General features: G+C 45.6%; 1 long non-coding RNA gene across 1 annotated transcript; it reads left to right on the forward strand.

Annotated features, from left to right (window-relative positions):
• The first annotated feature begins 15,008 nt into the window (after positions 1–15,008).
• LOC113607332 (uncharacterized) lies at positions 15,009–16,793 on the forward strand. Its single transcript, XR_003427893.1, has 2 exons — positions 15,009–16,083; positions 16,661–16,793. It is a non-coding gene; the product is annotated as an uncharacterized LOC113607332 (long non-coding RNA).
• The last annotated feature ends 2,607 nt before the right edge of the window (positions 16,794–19,400 follow it).

Below are 19,400 nucleotides of genomic sequence, written 5' to 3' on the forward strand. Positions count from 1 at the left end.
AGAATAGTAACCCATGGAATATGACACACAATGAGAGTAACATATGTAGAATTTCCCACTAACATTCTGTAATAAAGACAGTGCTTTCTGTAGACATGATTTACTGCAGATTCCCCTATGGAAATGCCTTTAAAATATAGTGTGCAAGGGCTTCCCTGGTGGCGCAGTGGTTGAGAGTCCGCCTGCCGATGCAGGGGACACGGGTTCATGCCCTGGTCTGGGAAGATCCCACAAGCCGCGGAGCGGCTGGGCCCGTGAGCCATGGCCGCTGAGCCTGCGCGTCCGGAGCCTGTGCTCCGCAACGGGAGAGGCCACAGCTGTGAGAGGCCCGTGTACCACCAAAAAAATATATATATATAGTGTGCAAGTATGTTAAATTGGTACTGTATTATGGTATTAGTGTTTCTTATCTGTGTATTTAATTATATAAATAGATTTTCTGAAAGTACAGATTTGATTTTTAAACACAATGGTAAATTAAAGCATTCTACAAATGTTCTTGCGTTTCAGAAGACTTTTTTTTTCTTTTGCTAAAATGAGATTTCAGGACATTAAACAAAGCATTAAACATTTTAGCTTAATGCTTATTACCTGGGAAGCAGGGTTCCCAGAGATGGGCCATTATGTATAATTTAAACTTCTAAGCACTATCCCTTTAGTGATTAACTTGTAATAGAATACAAAACATTCCTCCCTATTACAAACATGCATTATTTTCGTACATTTCCTATTTTCCCAACTAGACGATATTCTTGATGGCTGGATCCATATCTGATTTAAAACAAACAGGGCTCTTCCTTTTATTCTGTTTAGGGAATAAATTGTGATTTTGAAGCTATGTCAGCATTACATATTGTCAAAGATTCTTTTCATAATCTATGTATCGGAGAGAACCTCGGGAGCAAAGACAGAGAGATGGAAAAGGGAGATGTGTGTGAAGGACTTGGCAAAGGGAGTGGCATTAGTGCTGGAGGCTGCTTTGAGGAACCATATCTCGGAACAAGGAAGAATGTATTTATTTGGCGACGTAAGTAGTATAAACATGCTTTTCCAGAGGCAGTCCAGAGTATTTTTCACCCTAAATTTGTGAAAAGACTAGACTTTCCTTAAAACACAGGCAACAAAGAGGATTGCCAACATGGAATCTGTCATGTCCTCTCTTTCATCTTGGCCAGCAGGACTCAGTGTTTGTCAGGCACCCAGGTGTGTCACGAACCTGGGGGCCCATAACGTAGTCTGGCTTCTGTACCTGTTCTGAGGTGCCTCTGACACTGCTGTCATCAGTGTCCCAGTAAACTTCTAGTAACAAAATCCTATGGACATCTTAATACCTTAGCCCAGGGGTTGGCAAACTTCTTCCATAACGGGCCAGAGAGTAAATAGTCTAGGCTTGTGTGCCGTATGGTTTCTGTTGCACGTATGCAATTCTGCCATTATAGCGTGAAAGCCCCCATAGATGATACGTAACCAAATGAGCGTGGCTGTGTTCCAATAAAACTTGATTTATGGACACTGACTTTCATATAATTTTCACATGTTAAAAAATATTCTTTCTCTTTTCATTTTTTCAAAGCATTTACAAATATGAAAGCCTTTCTTAGCTTGTGGGCCACATAGAAACAGGTGGTGGGCTGGATTTGGCCTGCAGGCCACAGTTTTAAAGCTCCCCAGCTCATTCTGTGTGCAGCCAATGTTGAGAACCCCTAGCCTATACTTTGAGTTTCTTGAACCGTCGACCTCATTCATCACTGTATCCCCATACGGTACGCAGGTGCTTGATGAAGGTTGAATGAGTTTGTCTTTGTGGGTCTCCTGTATCTCCTTGCTGATGGGTATTTACTGAAATGGTTAATGAACTAAGATATCTAGGGAGCAGGCCAGGTTATGACTGATTAAAGATGAGGGTAAGAGCCACAACAGGTCCTGCTGGGATTCAGGGCATGCAGGGGACCTGCGGGGGCTGTGATGGCCATGGAGGTGCGCCTGCCATTCCAACCTCTGTTCAAGAGAACCTTCTGCGGGGAGGGTAGCTGGTAGATAGTCATCAGCTGTTGTACTTTCAGATTCATGCTGTGGCCATGTTTGCCCCAGGCTGCTCCTGTCGACTGAAAAAAAAAATGCACAACCTAAAAGTTGAGAGTTATGTTTTCTTTGGAAGAAAAACTGAGGACTTAAACCCAGGACAACCATCTTGGAGAACAGTGAGTGACCACTCCAAAGAGGCAAGGGGGGAGCCAGGATATGTATAGGAGTTTTTGCAACAAAACATTGGGTAATTGGAACATCAAAAGATTACTGTTAATCAAAGAAAACCGGACATCTCAAGTTAATGAACTGAGTGCTTTTCTATGTATGGGAAGATGCGAAATCTGGACTCACTGAAATCATCCCTTTGATGTGCACCTCAGCTCTTGGGGACCAGTATCCTGTGCTTCTCATCTTGAGTCTCCCCAGGGTGCACCGTCGGGGGTGGCTGCAGCAGTTGACCGCTAGATGGCGGGCATCCTGTTTCCATCCTGCGTTTCCTCAAGGCTCAACGTTGGGGTGGCTGTAATGTGGTGGCTTGATGGCTGCAACATCCTTTGTTTACTGATATGGCAGGTGGCATTTTAGTCCTCACTTCCAGCCACGGCACTTGAGCATGACAGGGGCCCCAGAGCTGGGCCGCTCCTGCCCAGTACAGGACCCTTCTGGTGGCAGTCTGCCCCAGGGCTCTGCACCAGCCTGGCTGAGGTTTTCTCGGAACTGCACCGAAGTGCAATGATCCTTCCACCCTGTCCTACCTTCCCTCTTGCTGTTTACAGATGTCAGACCTGCATTATGGTCTGAAGGCATCTCCGACTATACCTGCCTTCATCCCTCTCTCCTTTATCCTTCATAAGCTTTTCCTTCAATAAATCTCTTCCCAGAGGACCCAGACTGATGTCAGGGAGGAGACTGTGAGAAGTAGATATGTCTCATTTTATTTCAAGTTTGGGATTCCTTCCTTCCTTCCTTCCTTCCTTCCTTCCTTCCTTTCTTCTTTCTTTCTTTCTCTTTCTTTCTTTCTTCTTTTTCTATCCTCTCCTTATTTCTCTGAGGATAGAATCAACAGGGTTGACAAATGGCTCTGATGATTTTAATGGAATTGATGAGAGAATTGCAGTCAAGTGTGACATTTCTTCCTGAGCTGGCGGGTATTCTTGGCTAGAGGCTGGTAATTCCTTAGGGAACTTTTATGTTGAACTCATAGCTTCAAATCAGAATTAATCCTTGTTCCATTCATTTGTGCTGAAAGGCCATATCCTTGAGACAGATGGGAAATCTTCCAGTGGGAGGCCTGGGAGCTGTGCGAGTGTGGCCATCTCAAGTACCGCAGCCAGGATTGGGACCAGGGAACGAGAAGCAGGATGGGCGGGGCAGAGTGAGATGGCCCCAGCTTTTGTCTGTCTTCCTTGTCATTCTGTAGAACCTACTGGAGAATAGATACTAGATTTAAAGTTCATCTCTGGGGAAAAATGATGGACAGCAACCAGACAAAAGCATCAGAACTCTGCCAAGCACCTGAGGTCTGGTGCTAGACTTCCATCCCCAGGGAGCACTAGTGCGGGCACACTGGGATGGAGGGAATTCAGTAGAAGGGCCAGTGGGAACAAGTAGCCTCGTACAGGATGGAGATGAGAGAGGCCACAGCCCCAGTGGGGTGCGGGCTCCTAGGATGGCTCTTAGGAGCCCTCAGTTAAGGTTCTGGGCTGGTGGAGCTTGCAGACGCCATTTTGTGTGTGTGTGTGTGTGTGTGTGTGTGTGTGTGTTTAACAATTTTTTAAAAAAATTGAAGTATAGTTGATTTACAATGTCTGTGTGAATTTCTGCCGTATAGCAAAGTGATTCAGTTATACTACATATGTATACATCCTTCTTTTATAATCTTTTCCATTGTGGTTTATCATAGGATACTGAATATAATTCCCTGTGTTATACAGTAGGACCTTGTTGTTTATCCATTCCATACATATTAGCTTACATCTGCTAATCCCAACCTCTCACTCCACCCCTCCCCCAACCCCTCCCCCTTGCGAATCATAAGTCTCTTCTCTATGTCAGTGAATCTGTTTCTGTCTCGTAGAGGAGTCCATTTGCGTGCGTCCGCCACTGTTAAGTATTGTGGTGAGTCGGTCCAGGGTGAAAGGAGCTGGCTGTGTCTGGCACGTGACCATTGGATTGGCAGAGCTGAATGGGCCAGGGGCCATCCGCAGCTCCTGGCTTATGTGACGTGCACCCCCTAGGAACCCCAGGAGAGGAGAGCCTCTTCTCTGACAGTTTCAGTCCAAGGTCGAGGAAAGGTGAATCCTGTGCTCACAACTGTGTCAGAGAGACCCTGGGTGGAAGGGGCTCTTTAGCAAGGAAGTGGGAGTAAGGTTTCCAGAAGGGAGAGAGGAAACAAAGCTAGCACTCTGCTCTCCAGGTAAAAGGCAGCAGGTCAAAGGCCGAGCCTTCAGATGAGATCAGAGCACACACAGATTTGGGAGGTAGGTGTCCAAAGTTCAGGTAAACAGTCAGGAATGAAAAAGCCTGTGGGAAGAGGGCAGGAGAGTAGCTCACATCGAAGTCACACGTACTGAGTGCTGTGTCAGGCGGGACCCTTTCACTTACAAATAACAAGAAAAATCTTACTCAACAAGTTTAAACAATAGAAAGGCTGAAGGTAGAAAGGCCAGGCTGCTTCAGCCGGCAGCTTGCTGGAGTCTTCCAGGACCAGGGTCTGTCTGCCTACCACTTTGCTATCTGGGCCTTTCACTGTGCCCAGGCGGGGCCCCTCCTGGTTGCAGAGCGGCTGCAGTGGCTGTGTCACTACTGGCTTCCCCTTGAGTCCCTCCTCTTTTGAAAGTGGTGGTAAAATGCACATAACGTAGAACTTACCATCTGCACTTTCTTTTTTGTTGTTTTTTGTTTGTTTGTTTTTAGATTTTTTAAATTTGAAGTATGGTTGATTTACAATGTCATGTTAGTTTCAGATGGGCAGCACAGTGATTCAGTGTATGGATGTGTGTGTGTGTATATATATATATTCTTTTTCAGATTCTTTTCCCTTATAGGTTATTACAAAAATTGAGTAGAGTTCCCTGTGCTGTACAGTAGGTCCTTGGTTATCTATTTTATATATAGTAGTGTATATATGAACCATTTTTAAGTGCACAGTTCAGTGGTATGAAGTACATTCACAGTGCTGTGCAACCATCACCACCATCCATCTCCAGAATTCTTTTCATCTTGTAAATCTGAAAATCTGTTCCCCATTAAACAATAATGCTCACTGCCCTCCCTGCCCCAGTCCCTGGCACCCACCATTCTACTTTCCGTCTCAGTGATTTTAACTACTCTTGGTGCTCATATTAAGTGGAATAATACGGTGTTTGTCTTTTGGTTCTATTGTTTTTTTTAAAATTTATTTATTTTATTTCTTTATTTTTGGCTGTACTGGGTCTTCGTTGCAGCACGCGGGCTTTCTCTAGTTGCAGCGAGCGGGGGCTACTCTTTGTTGCAGTGCGCGGGCTTCTCATCGCAGTGGCTTCTCTTGTTGCAGAGCACAGGCTCCAGGCGAACGGACTTCAGTAGTTGTGGCACACGGGCTTCAGTAGTTGTGGCTCACGGGCTCTAGAGCGCAGGCTCAGTAGTTGTGGCACACAGGCGTAGTTGCTCCGCGGCATGTGGGATCTTTCCGGACCAGAGCTCAAACCCGTGTCCCCTGCATTGACAGGCGGATTCTCAACCACTGCGCCACCAGCGAAGCCCTGTTCTATCTGTTTTTGTATGACCCATGAGTTAAAAATGCTTTTTACATTTGTAAATGGTTGCATTTTAAATGGTTATATAAGTACCTACACAATATCCTCAATTTTGCCTTTTGGCTTGCAAAGCCTAAAATATTTACTATCTACTCTTACAGGCCAATCCCTGGGCTAGTTCTATGGTTTGCCAACTATTTTCTGGTGCCAGCCTATCTCTGGTAGAGATGGAAGGGGGAAGGGAGGGTGGTGAGGGCCCAGAGGGGTTCATCTGCTTTGCATAATGGGGTCCACATCAGCTTCACTGGGAGACAGTGGTCCCAGCCAGAACCTTGGAAAACCTCTGAGCTAGATGTTTATAAAGTTTCTCACAGATCTAACCTCCCAAAGTCCTCCCTTTCCAGAAAATTCAACTCTGAGAATAAGAGTCACAGTTCATTTGAAGACTCTTTAGTAATATGATGTTAAAAGAAATTGAAGTAATATACAAAATGGAGCCAATATTAATTCTGTAAAAAGAGGAAGAAAAATCTTTTTAAGGTGAAAAGGATTGGAACATGCCACCCCCAAAGTATTTCTCAAAAGAATTATTTTGAGCTGAAGGCGTTTGAGTTCCTAAAATCCCTTATCTGCCTAAAAGCAGAACTTCCCAAAAGAACTCAATTGTCATAAATTCCCCCCCACCCCCCCCACCCCCGGAAGCAAGTCTAATCTCTTCTCAGAACTGGCCACCACTGGGACAAATACTGTCACAACACTATCAAATCTCCCACCTATTCTCCTAAGGGCCCATTTATCTTTCCAAAAAACCCCACAGAAACAGCCATTTGTGTTTCCATAAGTGCCCTTTCTCCTTACCCCTTCTTAGAAGTCATTTGTTCTCCCAGAAGTACCCCTCTGTCCCTCCCATTTCCTTTTTAGATGACTTTGTAGGGGAGGAAAATATCTTTTTCCTCTACCCTCCTAAATTCTCAGCCGGAGCCCCTGTAACAAAAACAGATTGACAAGGGAAAAGCCTCCAAAGTTATTTCATATAAGTTTTACATGACGTGGGACACTTCCTAAGGAAATGGGACTGGAGGGAGTGGTTAAACTCGAGCATTTCTGGATTTGTTGAAGAGTAGAAAGTTGTGGAAAATGTGATAGGACCATAAAGGGTATGAGCTAAGTGTAGTAAACTGGGGGAAATGGCAGACCCTGTTGGTTCAGATTCCTCTCCTGGGTCTTAGAGATGAGGATGTTCATTGTCTCTGTATGGGGAAGACACCTCTCAACGTACAGCTTTTATGACCTGCTTTAGGGGAAGGTCAGAAAGTCTTCCCACACATACCTTTTCTCAAAGTCCTTCAGCTTAAAATATTCAATATGCCAAGGTGCCATATGTTGGGGTAGCGTGCCTGAACCCCATCAGTATATAAACTCAAATCTCATTGCTCATTTGGGTATTCACTTCCTTCTGTGATGCCCCTATGCATGTAAAATTCAAAATTAATAAATTCATATGCCTTTTCTGGTGTCTGGTGTTCTGGTGTCTGAATTTCTTTGTCTGGTGTCAGTTTAATTCACAGGCCCCCAGGAACAGAACTTAAGAGGGTAGGGGGAAAACTTTCTGTTCCTTACAAAAGCAAAGTGTATGCTAAAATATCCTCCTTGGATATTTTACCTTCAAAATATACCTTAGAGGTATTTTGAAAAATTTCTTACTGCAAAAATCATGTTTTGAGGAAAATCTTGAAAATTGCAAAGTATCTTTAGAGAGAATTGGACTATAGGGTAAAGTCGTGGTATAGACCCTCATGCGACGCCCCACCACGGTGGCTGGGCTCTGCATCTCTGGGCTCTGGGAAGGGCTGGCAGAGTCCAGGAAACGGGGATAAGGTTCGGAGTGATTAACCTCCTCCCTGCTAAGAGGTGAAAAAACTTCACTTTTGAAAAGAAAATGGATTTTCAGGTTCCATGGATTTTTTTTTCCCCTTAAGAGCAAGACTTTCCCCTTAGAATCTCTCTCATGTGATTTGTTCATTGGCCTTCCTGAAATTCCTGACTCCTTTAGCAGGCGGCCAAGCCCAGCACCATTCATATTCAACTTCTCTGCATGATGGTCTCACCTACAGTGGATGAACACACCCAGGGAGCTGTCTCAGGCTGTCCTCTTGACTTCTGTCTGCAGTGGAGCCCAGTTGTGAGCTGCCAGGTAATGGAAGGGCTGGAGGGAGTCCTCCCGACTGTAAAACCCAGGCTTTCAAACACTTGAGTGGCAGCAGCTGGACTCTCTTATCGGCATTATCCCAGGAGCTCCTCGCAATAAACTTTTGTACCAAATTAATTAAAGAAAGGCTTGGTAATTCCATTCCAAGGCACTTCCAAAGAAAGTAATTTCAGGTACATAATGCACAATGGACTTCTCCACTTAACTTCCAAATGAAACACTCAGGATATTTAGTACCATTCACATCAATCAGCCAAACCATCAGATACTCAGGCAGAAGAGGCCAACTTTGCCAGGAGGGTGGGGTAGAAGGTCTGGGTGCAGCATGGTGGTCATTAGACTATTCAAATCAGAGATGAGAAGCTACAGGGCCGCTCACCAACCTTCTGGAAAAAGGAGCACTTTTAGAAAAGAATATGGTGAGAGCTGCCGTGAAAGAAAAATGATTCACTGGACGCTTAACTAAAATGATGAAAAAGACTTTATTCATTATGAGTCAGCTCTGTTGCAATAGGGGAGAAAGATGGGGCTCAACTCTGAACACAGCAAAGAGAGCCAGGGGTTTGTAGCCAGCGAGCAGAATCCTGAGCGCATCAGTGAATGGAAGATTACTACGTGGGGACATCAAGGGTAGGGGACTTTCATGCTAAATTGACTTAACAGGATTCTTGCTGAACAAGGCCAAGAACATAGGCATCAAGAGTGGAGATGAAGGGCTTCCCTGGTGGCGCAGTGGTTGAGAGTCCGCCTGCCGATGCAGGGGACACGGGTTCGTGCTCTGGTCTGGGAAGACCCCACATGCCACGGGGCAGCTGGGTCCGTGAGCCATGGCCGCTGAGCCTGGACGTCCGGAGCCTATGCTCCGCAACCGGAGAGGCCACAATGGTGAGAGGCCCGCGTACCGCAAAAAAAAAAAAAAAAAAAAGAGTGGAGATGAAGAAGTTGATCAGACATCAAGTGTTGGGAGATGACTTAGCAAGATTCTTGCTAAAACTAGACTCTCCAAGGCAGGACACAGAGCCAGGGTGGAGGCCTCGCGGAGAAGAGGGCTCAGCAGAGCCTAAGTAAGTTTGTTCAAGAAGAGTTTTGTCATGAGACAATATGGAAGCATGATGCTAAGTGAATGACATCACAGACAGAAGACTAAATACTGTAGGATTCTATTTATATTATATTCTAGAAGAGGCAAAACTGCTGGGATAGAAAACAAAATCAGTGGTTGCCTGGGGATGGGGGTTAAGGGTGTGATTGACCCCAAAGGGGAATAAAGGAACTATATGGAAAAAAAAGAAAAGGTGAGTCTCTGTCATGGCTCTTCAGCTACTTTGTGATGGGTAATAGAAAGTGGACTCATGAAGAAATTGGAAGTTAAACATTAGGCCGTGGGAAGAATTTTCAGTAAAGGTCATCGTGTGTGAGAAGAAGGGAAGCGGTAAGACCACAGAAGCTTCACCTCCTGGGCGGCCTATCAGACTTGAGAGCCTCCTCTGCCTGTGTGGGCTGGTGTGGCCTTGCCCACAGACGTCTGAGCTCTCACATCCCAACAGATCTGGGCTCAGGGCTTCCGGTCGCTTGTTATAAGTCATGGTCTGCAGTAAGCCGTGCCTCCAGTTACTTTGTTCATCACAGGGGGTGGCTGGCTGAGCTGCCCTTGGTTGCCATGCAAGCCGGAAGCATCTAAAAGCTACAGGGAAAGGTAGGGGCCTGACCCCAGGTTTTCCTTACACTAGCTTTTCACAGCAGTGCTTCCCCTTGTCTGGCTCCGTCCTCTCTCTTTAATTGTGCAAATCTCTTCTGCCCTGTTTCTCTGCCATTTATCCAACTACCTAGTTCTTTCTTCCTGAGTCTAGCTTATTCAATTTATCTTGGCTGGTCCAGTATCAGACTGCCAATACTTTTGTAAATATGTGTCTGCAGCCCCATAAGCTCTAAAACTCGGATGTGTTCCCTCTCAGAAGCCCACGGATGCCCTCTGTCCTATTCTTACAATTCCCTCATCAGTAAGGCACAGAAAGGGCGTTAAGTGATGAATGTGCCCTGCTGAGATTCGATTCTGACCTGGAGAGATGCCACAGGGGCCAGGTCACATCAAGTTAAGTGGAGGGCAAGTGAGGTCACCTCTTTAACCTGGCTCTGAGAACCTGGGACCCAGAGCTTTGGGGTCGGGACCTCTGCTGTCATGGGAGGCTGTTGTGATGTGTTATTAATGCGCTAAGGGTCGGACTACAAACCTACATGGGAAGTGGGCCTGATTTGCTTCTCACAGCCATTGGTGTAGCCTCCGGCAGCAGTGGTGGAGAAGTGAGAGCAACGGATGTTCCAGCATCTCCAGAGCGGCTTTTGGCTCCCTAAACCCACCAGGGGAGACCCATGCACGGCCCTGGAGCAACACTTAACAGCCCTGCCCATTTTCCTTCCAGTATGTCCTGCCTTTGGCTCCCCTGTCTGGTTCCGACCCCTGGCCTGATCCTGACCTCCCGGAAGATGTGCTCCAAACCACACAAGTGGTTTTAAGCTTCCGATTCCCATGGGTTGCTGTTCTCTCCCTTGGTTTTCAGGTTCCTCTGTGCCCATCGTGTATCTCTGAAATCATTATTTCATGATTATTCATAGCTCTCTAAACCCCTGGCTTGGAATCTTCCTGATAAAGATGAATTCCCCTTTCTGTTTAGGGATTTCATTGTTCAACACTCTAGGCTTCTTCCTCGCTCCCCCTCCCACCCTGAACGTTTCAGAGAACGGAGGATAGTTCTTCCTGGGGGAAGATGGGGGAGCTGCTTCAGCCCAGGTCTGTAGGCAGCTCTAGCCCATTTGGCTGCCTCTGTTTGCTGCAGTTTTGACTTAATGCCACCGAAGGGGGAGAGTGGTGCTGAGAAGGCTGGAGGCGGAGTAGCCTTGTTGCTCTTCGTGGCCTGAGTAGCTGCTCATTGTACAGACTTTCATGACCACCACATCAACTGACTCCACAAAAGGCTTTGATTCACCCCATCTTGCTTCCTTCTAAATTTCCTTGTTGGAATGCTGGCTGAATGCTCCTGTCATTCATGGGATTGGCTTGCCACACAGCACCTCGCAAGCGCTCTGGCCTGAGTACTTGGCCTTTGTGTTAACTCCACTTGCCACCTCCTTCACCTTGTTTTGTAAGACCAGCTTCCTTCACGACGGTCATCACAGGGGCATCTTTTACGCTCTTCCTTCATCTTCCAACTTTTCCACCGTGATTGGACAATGGACTCCCTACTGGGTGGCACAGCCGTATCTCCCATGTAATAATAATATTAAACTTTCCCCATTAGCCACTGAGTCACATCCAGTGTTGTGATATGAAGTATTCACAAAGATAGGAAGTATCGTAATAAAGAATTGAACCTAGGTGGCTACAGTGTAGAACCAACTCTTGCTGTCCTCACACAGGGGCGTGTGGCAAGATGTACACAGGACACATCTGTGGTCACACTTCAGTCCAGAGTGAGACACAGATGAAGAAATGGGTTGAGGCTGGGGGTGCTTGGGGAAGGGGGTCCTCAGAAAATACTCGTACTTATCAGCAACTTCAGAGATAAAGAGGATGCAGAATTCAAGACTCTCAGATGCTAATTTCTTCTCAGACTCTGGAAAGAGTTCAAACACTATTTGGTAGCGAGGAGCATCCCTATCAACGAACGCTTGGGGCTGGCATCATAGAGGTCAGCCTAAGTGGTATACCTGTTGCAAATTTAGAAATGTGTGGGTATGTTTGGAAAGTCCAGTGGGATTTCATTTACACAAAAGATGGAAGGGCCTTATGGGAAAGAACCTTTCCGAAGGGAGAGAGAGGACTAAGGATAATGGGTTAAGGAGGAAGGAAAGGTAGATTTTTATTTTTTTTGATAACAGTTTCATTGAGACATAATTTACAGTTCACTCATTTAAAGTTACAATTCAATGTGGGGCTTCCCTGGTGGCACAGTGGTTAAGAATCTGCCTGCCGATGCAGGGGACATGGGTCTGAGCCCTGGTCTGGGAAGATCCCACATGCCACGGAGCAACTAAGCCTGCGTGCCACAAGTACTGAGACTGCGTACCAGAGCCCGCGAGCTACGACTACCGAGCCCACGTGCCACAACTACTGAAGCCCACACGCCTAGAGCCCGTGCTCCGCAACAAGAGAAGCCACCGCTTGCTGCAACTAGAGAAAGCCCACGCGCAGCAGCAAAGACCCAGCGCAGCCAAAAATAAATACATTTTTAAAAGAATACTTTAAAGTTACGATTCAGTGGGTTTTGTTTTATTCACAGGGTTGCATAACCATCACCACAATGAAATTTAGGAAGTTTTCGTCACCCCCAAAAGAAAGCGTGCACCCTTTAGCCACCACCCTACAATCTGTCCTGTGCCCACAGCACTAGCAAACACAATCTACTTTCAGTCTCTATGAATTTACCTTTTCTGGACATTTCATATAAATGCAGTCAGGCACTATGTGACCTTTTGTGTCTAGTAGCTTTCCTTTATCATAATGTTTTCAAGATTCATCCACGTTGTAGTGTATATCCCCATTTCACTGCTTTTCACAGCGGAATAATAATCCATTGTTTGAATATACCACAGTTTGTCCATTCATCCGTTGGTTGGCTCATCACTTGGGTTCTTTCTACTTTTTTGGCTTTATGAATAAGCTGCTATAAACCTTAAGGTACAGATTTTTGTGTGGACGTATGTTTTTATTTCTCTTGGTATATACCTAGGAGAGGAACCGCGGGATGATATGATATCCGGGAGGAAGAATTTAGAGTAGAGCATGGTACATGCCTCTCAGATTGTTCTCTGACTTCCCTCTCTTAGATTCCTGCTGAATCCTAGAAAGCGGAAGTCAAATAAAAGGGAACAGAAAGTCGTAGCACTGGAGTCTCTGCAAGCTGTGGTAAGCACAGGTGCCATGAGCTGTGGACTTGTGTCTTGGGTGGAGGTCACTGACTAGAGGTGACTGGGACATGAAGAAGTTGCCAGGGACCTCCAGCACCAGCAGGCAGTGTGAGCAGAAGGCACCCAGAAGTTGCTTATGTAGTGTGTCAGGCCAGTTCATCCCAGAGAGGCAGCTGGGAAGCATGGAGCCCTAGGAGGCCAGCGGCGGGTGAGGAGGAAATGGAGATGCCAGGAGTGGCTCCAAGGACAGTGCAGACCCATATGTGAGACACCCCCATGGGGTTTCTCAAAAATGGGGGAGGAATATGAGTGGACAGAAGTTCTCCAAGGAGAAGGAGAGAGTCTGTAGGTTCCATGAGAGTCATTCTACAGCAGAACCCTGTGTGTGTATGTGTTGGGGGGGTGTTCTTAGAGGAAGGGCAGGTTCTAGGCATAGGGCTTGCAGCATGGGTGAAGGCTGCAGTGCTTCTGGCGGGCCTAGAAGAACCACCAGAACTGGAGGGGCCATGGGAACCAGGACAGTCTCCATCTCCATGGTAATCTTCATCATCATATCCCATCTCCCACCCTCCCCTTCCACGTTTTGAGAGTGTGTAAGTCCCTGAAACCTTGACATCTTTCTAGCATTGGGTAGAGCCCTCAGAATGACAGAGGCAGAATTTCTCACCAGTCTTTTTTCTTTTAATTAAAAAAAAATTATTGTTTGGCTGCGTTAGTTCTTCATTGCTGCGCACGGGGTTTCTCTAGTTGCGGCAAGTGGGGGCTACTCTTCACTGTGGTGCGCGGGCTTCTCATTGCAGTGACTTCTCTTGTTGCGGAGCATGGGCTGTAGAGCACGTGGGCTTCAGTAGTTGCGGCACGTGGACTCAGTAGTTGTGGCTCGTGGGCTCTAGAGCGCAGGCTCAGTAGTTGTGGCGCACAGGCTTAGTTGCTCTGCAGCATGTGGGATCTTCCCAGACCAGGGCTCGAACCTGTGTCCCCTGCATTGGCAGGCATATTCTTAACCACTGCACCACCAGGGAAGTCCCTCTCACCAGTCTTGCAGGAAGGTAGTTAAGGCTAGAACTCGTTGGTTGATAGAAAAGGAGAAAGTTGTAACATTTCTCACACTTGTGAGTTTGTGAACTGAGATTCCCACTGGCTACTGATTCAAAGGAGGAAACATGAGTGATGTGTTCCCGGGGACAGTAAATAGATTGTCTATTTGGACAACAATTGCTCTGTTGGAGTGGAGTGTTCACGTAGGGAAAAAAGGGGTTGAGGATGTAAAAGTAAATCAGAGATCGATAGTGAAGGGCTTTGGATGCCATGAAAGAATTTGGACTTTATTCTGTAGCTGTGGACAGGCATCTGGACCTTTGTCCTGGGCAGGACCAGACAGAGGCTCTTCTCTTGTGTCCAGGAGTTGGTAACTTGCCAGAGCTCCTATGTTCTCAAAAAGGAGATTCAGGATGGCGAGATGATCCCTTTTTTTTTGGAATTCAAGTGTTATGACCAAATAAGGACATGAAAAATGCACACCATCAGGGAAATGCATATCAAAACCACAGTGAGTTACCATTTTCCACTCCCTAGGATGACTGTAATAAAAAAGACATATGATAACAAATGGAGATATGGAGAAATTGGAACCGTCATACACTATTAGTGGGATGTAACATGTAGCTTCTTTGGAAAAGTTTGGTGGTTCCTCAAAAAGTTAAACATAGAGATACCGTATGACTCAGCAGTTGTTCTTATTTTTTTGGGTTTTTTTTTTTTCTAGCAGTTTTACTCCTAATGAGCACCTAAGAGAAATGGAAACATATGGTCACATGAAAATTTATATGTTAAATGTTTATAGCAGCACTGTTCATAGTAGTTAAAAAGTAGAAGAAACCTAAAGGTCCATCAATAGATGAATTGATAAACCAAATGTGGTATATCCACACGGTGGAATATTATTCACCCACAAAAATGAATGAAGTACTGATGCATGCTACACCAGGATGAACCTGAAACCATTCTGCTAAGTGCAGGAAACCAGACCCAAATGACCACATATTTTTTGATGCCATTTATATGAAACGTCCAGAATTGGCAAATCCGTAGAGATAGAAAGTGGATTTGTGGGTGACAGGAGCTGAGGGGAGGGGAGAATAGGGACTGACTCCTAATGAGTTCTCTTTAGGGTGACGGAATTGTTCTGAGCTGGATAGTTGATAATAGTTGATAGTTGATAATCACACAACCTTGTGAATGTACTGAAACCCACTGAATTGTACACCAGTTAGAAATTTTAGAAACAGTGTTATGGCTAGCAGGGACCTCCCCACCCTCCTGGTCAGAATATGTGATGGACAAACCAATTGTCCCGTTTTGTCTGGGACTGTGGAGGTTCCTGGGATGTGGGACTGTCACTGCTACAACTGAGAAAGCCCCAGTCAAACCGGATGACTTGATCATCCTAGCGTGTGCTGAGGCAGCGCTCAGTTATGACAGTGAAGAGAGGCCAAGTTTACATGTAACCGAGCAGTTTCTTATTCACAATGTGTTTGGCCTAAACTACCACCCTGTGAAGCAGCTAGGGCAGGTTGTACTTATCTCCTATTTAGAGGCAAGGAACCAAGGCTCTGATGGGCTTAGAGGTTTGCCTGAGGTTGTATGGAAAAATGAGTGACAGGACTGGAAGTCAAGCCTGAGCCTTAGTTTCCAAGTCCAAGCTCTTTCTTCCAGGTGGGTAACAGTTCATACATATTGGTGGTACTGGTCAACAAGGGCCTCACTCACCTTATAAATGCTGGCCTTCTGGCTTCAGAATCCAAGGGGGCCTCCCTCCTCTCTTGTTCTCCTCACTCCTAGAGGCTACATCCTATGGAATCACTCCTAAACAGTGACGCATTCAGCATCCTCTCCAAGTTCATCTTCCCGGTTCCTCTGAAATCTCTAGAGGCAGGGACTGTGTCTTGTCACCTCTCTACTTAGCTCTTACTGCCTTGCCTGGTACCATCTCTTTAGGCTGAGTTGTTCTCCCTTTAGGTCTTTCTTAGGCCCCGTTTTCTGAAGCGCTTGCCGGTGGAGCTGGCACGATGTGTCTGCTGCTTTTCAGAATGTGTTGTAAGCACCCTCCAAAGGTCAAACCGAGCCAGGATTTCTGCGGTGATTTTGCACGGCATGGCCTTGTGGGCAGCAGGCCACCTGGGACAAAATGCAGCTGCGGCCAAAGTGAGTGGTTAAGAAAGAGACAGCTTTCTTGGCTTTTAGGAATTCCGTGGATATTATGACAAAGGGCTTCATGTATACGGGGCCTGGGGCTCCAGCAAGGTCTCACAGGGAGGTTAGTAAAGGAGGAGGCACCGGTACTCTATCCTGGTCTGTCTTCTGGGAGGTTATGTAAAGTTCCTGGGCCTCAGAGAGGTTCCTTACCTTTCAGACGGGACAATTACAATTTCTCGGCTTACTTCCTAGGCTTTTATGAATTTCAGATGAGATGATGGTTAGATGGTTTTTCAACTGAATTTCATAGAGGCTGAAGATTCTATAAAGATTCCTCAGGAAGAGGGATGCTACTTCCATCCGTTTATTTACTTTCTATACTGAGGTGTGCCATTATTCTTCAAAAATAGTTGCTGCTCTTTCCTGGAGAAGATTATATTTCTGGGCTTTGAGGATGCTGGACTTGGTCATGAGATTTCTTTTGACCCATGAAATAAGAGTAGCAAAGACATGTTATTTCTGGGTAGAAGCTTTAAGAGCCAGGGTATGGGTTTTATATTCTCATCTCTTTTTCCTTTGCTATAAGACAAGCAGAGTTCCAGATAGAGGCTGATACATTACCCTGGGTCCTGAAATGAAGAGGATGTGAAGCAGAGCCTTAGCTGATCCATGATGGGCATGAGCATGAATGAGAAATAAACCTTTGTTGTTATAAGTCACTGGAATGCCAGGCTCATTTGTTACCGCAGCATAACCAGGACTATCCTGACTGATACAGATGCCAAGTAAGATTATTATTTGATTTTCTTGCTGAAAAAATGTTAGAAAATCACCGTAATGAATGCTGGCTGACTGTAAACTTCTTAATGAGAAAGACTGTGTCTTAATGTCCCATTGTTCTTTGTTTACTCCATGTCTAGTCTGGTGCCTGATAGAGCATCTGGATTTTAGTAGGCATTTGGAATTTGTAGAATGAATTAAATGAAAATGGTTTTGAAAAAATCAAGAGTATCTTCGGGAGAGATGCCATCATTATCATTGTCAGCTTCTATTGCACCTCTTCTTTCCTTTGTAAGTCTTGCAAAATGTATTAGTCAAAAATCAATATAAGCTTCTCTAAAGTATCATTATAATAATTATTCTTTCCTTTGTTTAACAGGAAGTTTTTTACTCTATATCAAACATTCCAATGTTAAACATGCAACTGATACATTGAAGGAGGCAAGCAGATCTAACTTAGCCTATGAAATGTTCTTCATGGTATCAGTTCCCCACGGTACTATCTTGAATCAGAACCACTTATGGTCTGGTTAACTGCATTGGGCCATAACAGCCAGGAAGGGGCAGACACAGAACATGAACTAATCATTAAGGTTGGTGGGAACCAGGAAGACAGACTCAGCTGCAAGGGCTAGTGTAAGGCTGGGATGCAAAACGGTCCTGCAGACAGGCAGCAACAATGATGCATTTCATGTAATAAGGACTTGGAGCTATGTAGAGGCTGTGCGACAAGACAAGCAGGCATCCCACCAGGCAGTAGGCGACTGCTTCAGGATGCCAAGGGAGGTCAGAGAAGTCTGTCATCAGTCTTGTTCATAGAATGGATTCCAGTTTGGTGATTGGTGGGTAGGGTGAGGGGGCTGCTTCCAAAAGTGAGACAGGGTTCCAGATCCAGAGAGACAGAGTGCTGGGAAGGTTACGGGGCAGGACTCAAGATTTCAAGGCAAAGATAAGGGTTGAGGGTTAGATTAACAACAAGGGTGACTTGATGTCAAACCCTAGAGTATGGAATTAGAAGACTGAGACTACAGGTGGGGCTCAGATGGCCCAGCGATCCTAACTATGGAGGCAGATAGGTAGAAGGAGTGAACCAGGAAGAACCTGGCATAGATTATCCATTCCAGTACAGGAAATGGAGCTATTAGTCTTTGCAAAGCAATGATGTAGCTAATGCCGTGCAGTGGAGCTACCTTCCCCAAAGGAGCGTTGTAAGTGTGGCTTTGATAAACGTGCTATAAGTGCAGGAACACATGTACATACACACACAGAGGAATCCAGAAGATTTGCCTGAAATTTGTTTTACTTGCACCCACTGACTGATACCAGACACCAAATACAAGTTTCCTCTGATAGCCCTCCCAGGGTTTATTAAGTGGTGACTGTCTCGAAATGAGTTGTTCTTTTCTCTTCTTCTTTAAAAAAACATTTCGGAGAGTACAAAAAGCGGTAAGTTGTTATTAAATCCCAACACGTACCCAGGAAGGGAGAAAGTTTACGAGGGAAAATGAAAGGCTCTTGCTGCCTGGCCTGTCCTTCTCGTTGACGGTTACCCATGTTTTATCCTCTCTATCAAAGTCCTTGTTCACAAAGTCCTTCGATGCCTTTGGCATCAACCTGTGGCTGGAATGTTACCTTTGACCTTGGTGCTAACAAGCACTCCTCGTTAGTGCCATTTTCCTCTGGTACGGTCATGACTTAACACAAATTACTTCCACCACAAAATTCTGCTTTGCCTAATCAGATCATGTCGCAGAAATGACATGTGCCTTTTTCCTCCTAATTTAAAAACTGTACGTGAAAAACAAGCATTTAGCCTTGGGCTCTAGGACTCCTCAGAACCTGGGAAATCTTGGGGCTGGTACTTCTATTTCTTGAAGGTAGAAAGGCTTACACCCATTAGGGCAGAGATGGCAAACAGCCTATAGGCTGTTTCCAAGCTGTGGAACTGTCTTGTTGGCAGAGCATGAAAAACTAGGAATTCCAGCTCCTTCTGGCAAAAGTGTTGGCCACAGTCAGCTGAACCTGAGTGCCGGCTGCCCCTTTTTGACTGATACGGGTTTTCTGTAGTCTTCCCCTCTCCCTAGCGCCCCTTGCCAGCCACATCATTTGGAACTGCTCACCTGCCTGGGCCCTGGGGGGCATCTCAGGTTGTGAGTTGATGAAATAAGCACTGAGCTGAAACTGCTTGATGGATGGGGGACAAATCAGTAAGACATTTAAAAAAAAGTCCCATTTGAAAAATCAAAACAAGGATGACCATAACTCTCCTCTCCTTGCCCTTTTCAACTCTCTTCTGCTTCTTCTGTGTTTTCTGGATCCTTCTCCCCATGACTGATAAATCCCCACCTTTACACGTTGGGCCCCTGCTCTTCTCTGTGGGTCCTCTCCCTGAGTTAGCCCATGTGCTCCTGTGGTCCACCAATTGACTCTATTTTTAAAATCGAAGTATAATTGCTTTACAATGTTGTGTTAGTTACAGGTGTACAGCAAAGCGACTCAGTCATCTGTATACACACACACACACACACACACACACACACACACAC

The sequence above is a fragment of the Aethalodelphis obliquidens genome, unplaced genomic scaffold (genome assembly GCF_003676395.1).
Source record: "Aethalodelphis obliquidens isolate GAN/ISIS:26980383/991018 unplaced genomic scaffold, ASM367639v1 scaffold47, whole genome shotgun sequence".
In the NCBI taxonomy this organism is placed as follows: domain Eukaryota; kingdom Metazoa; phylum Chordata; class Mammalia; order Artiodactyla; family Delphinidae; genus Aethalodelphis; species Aethalodelphis obliquidens.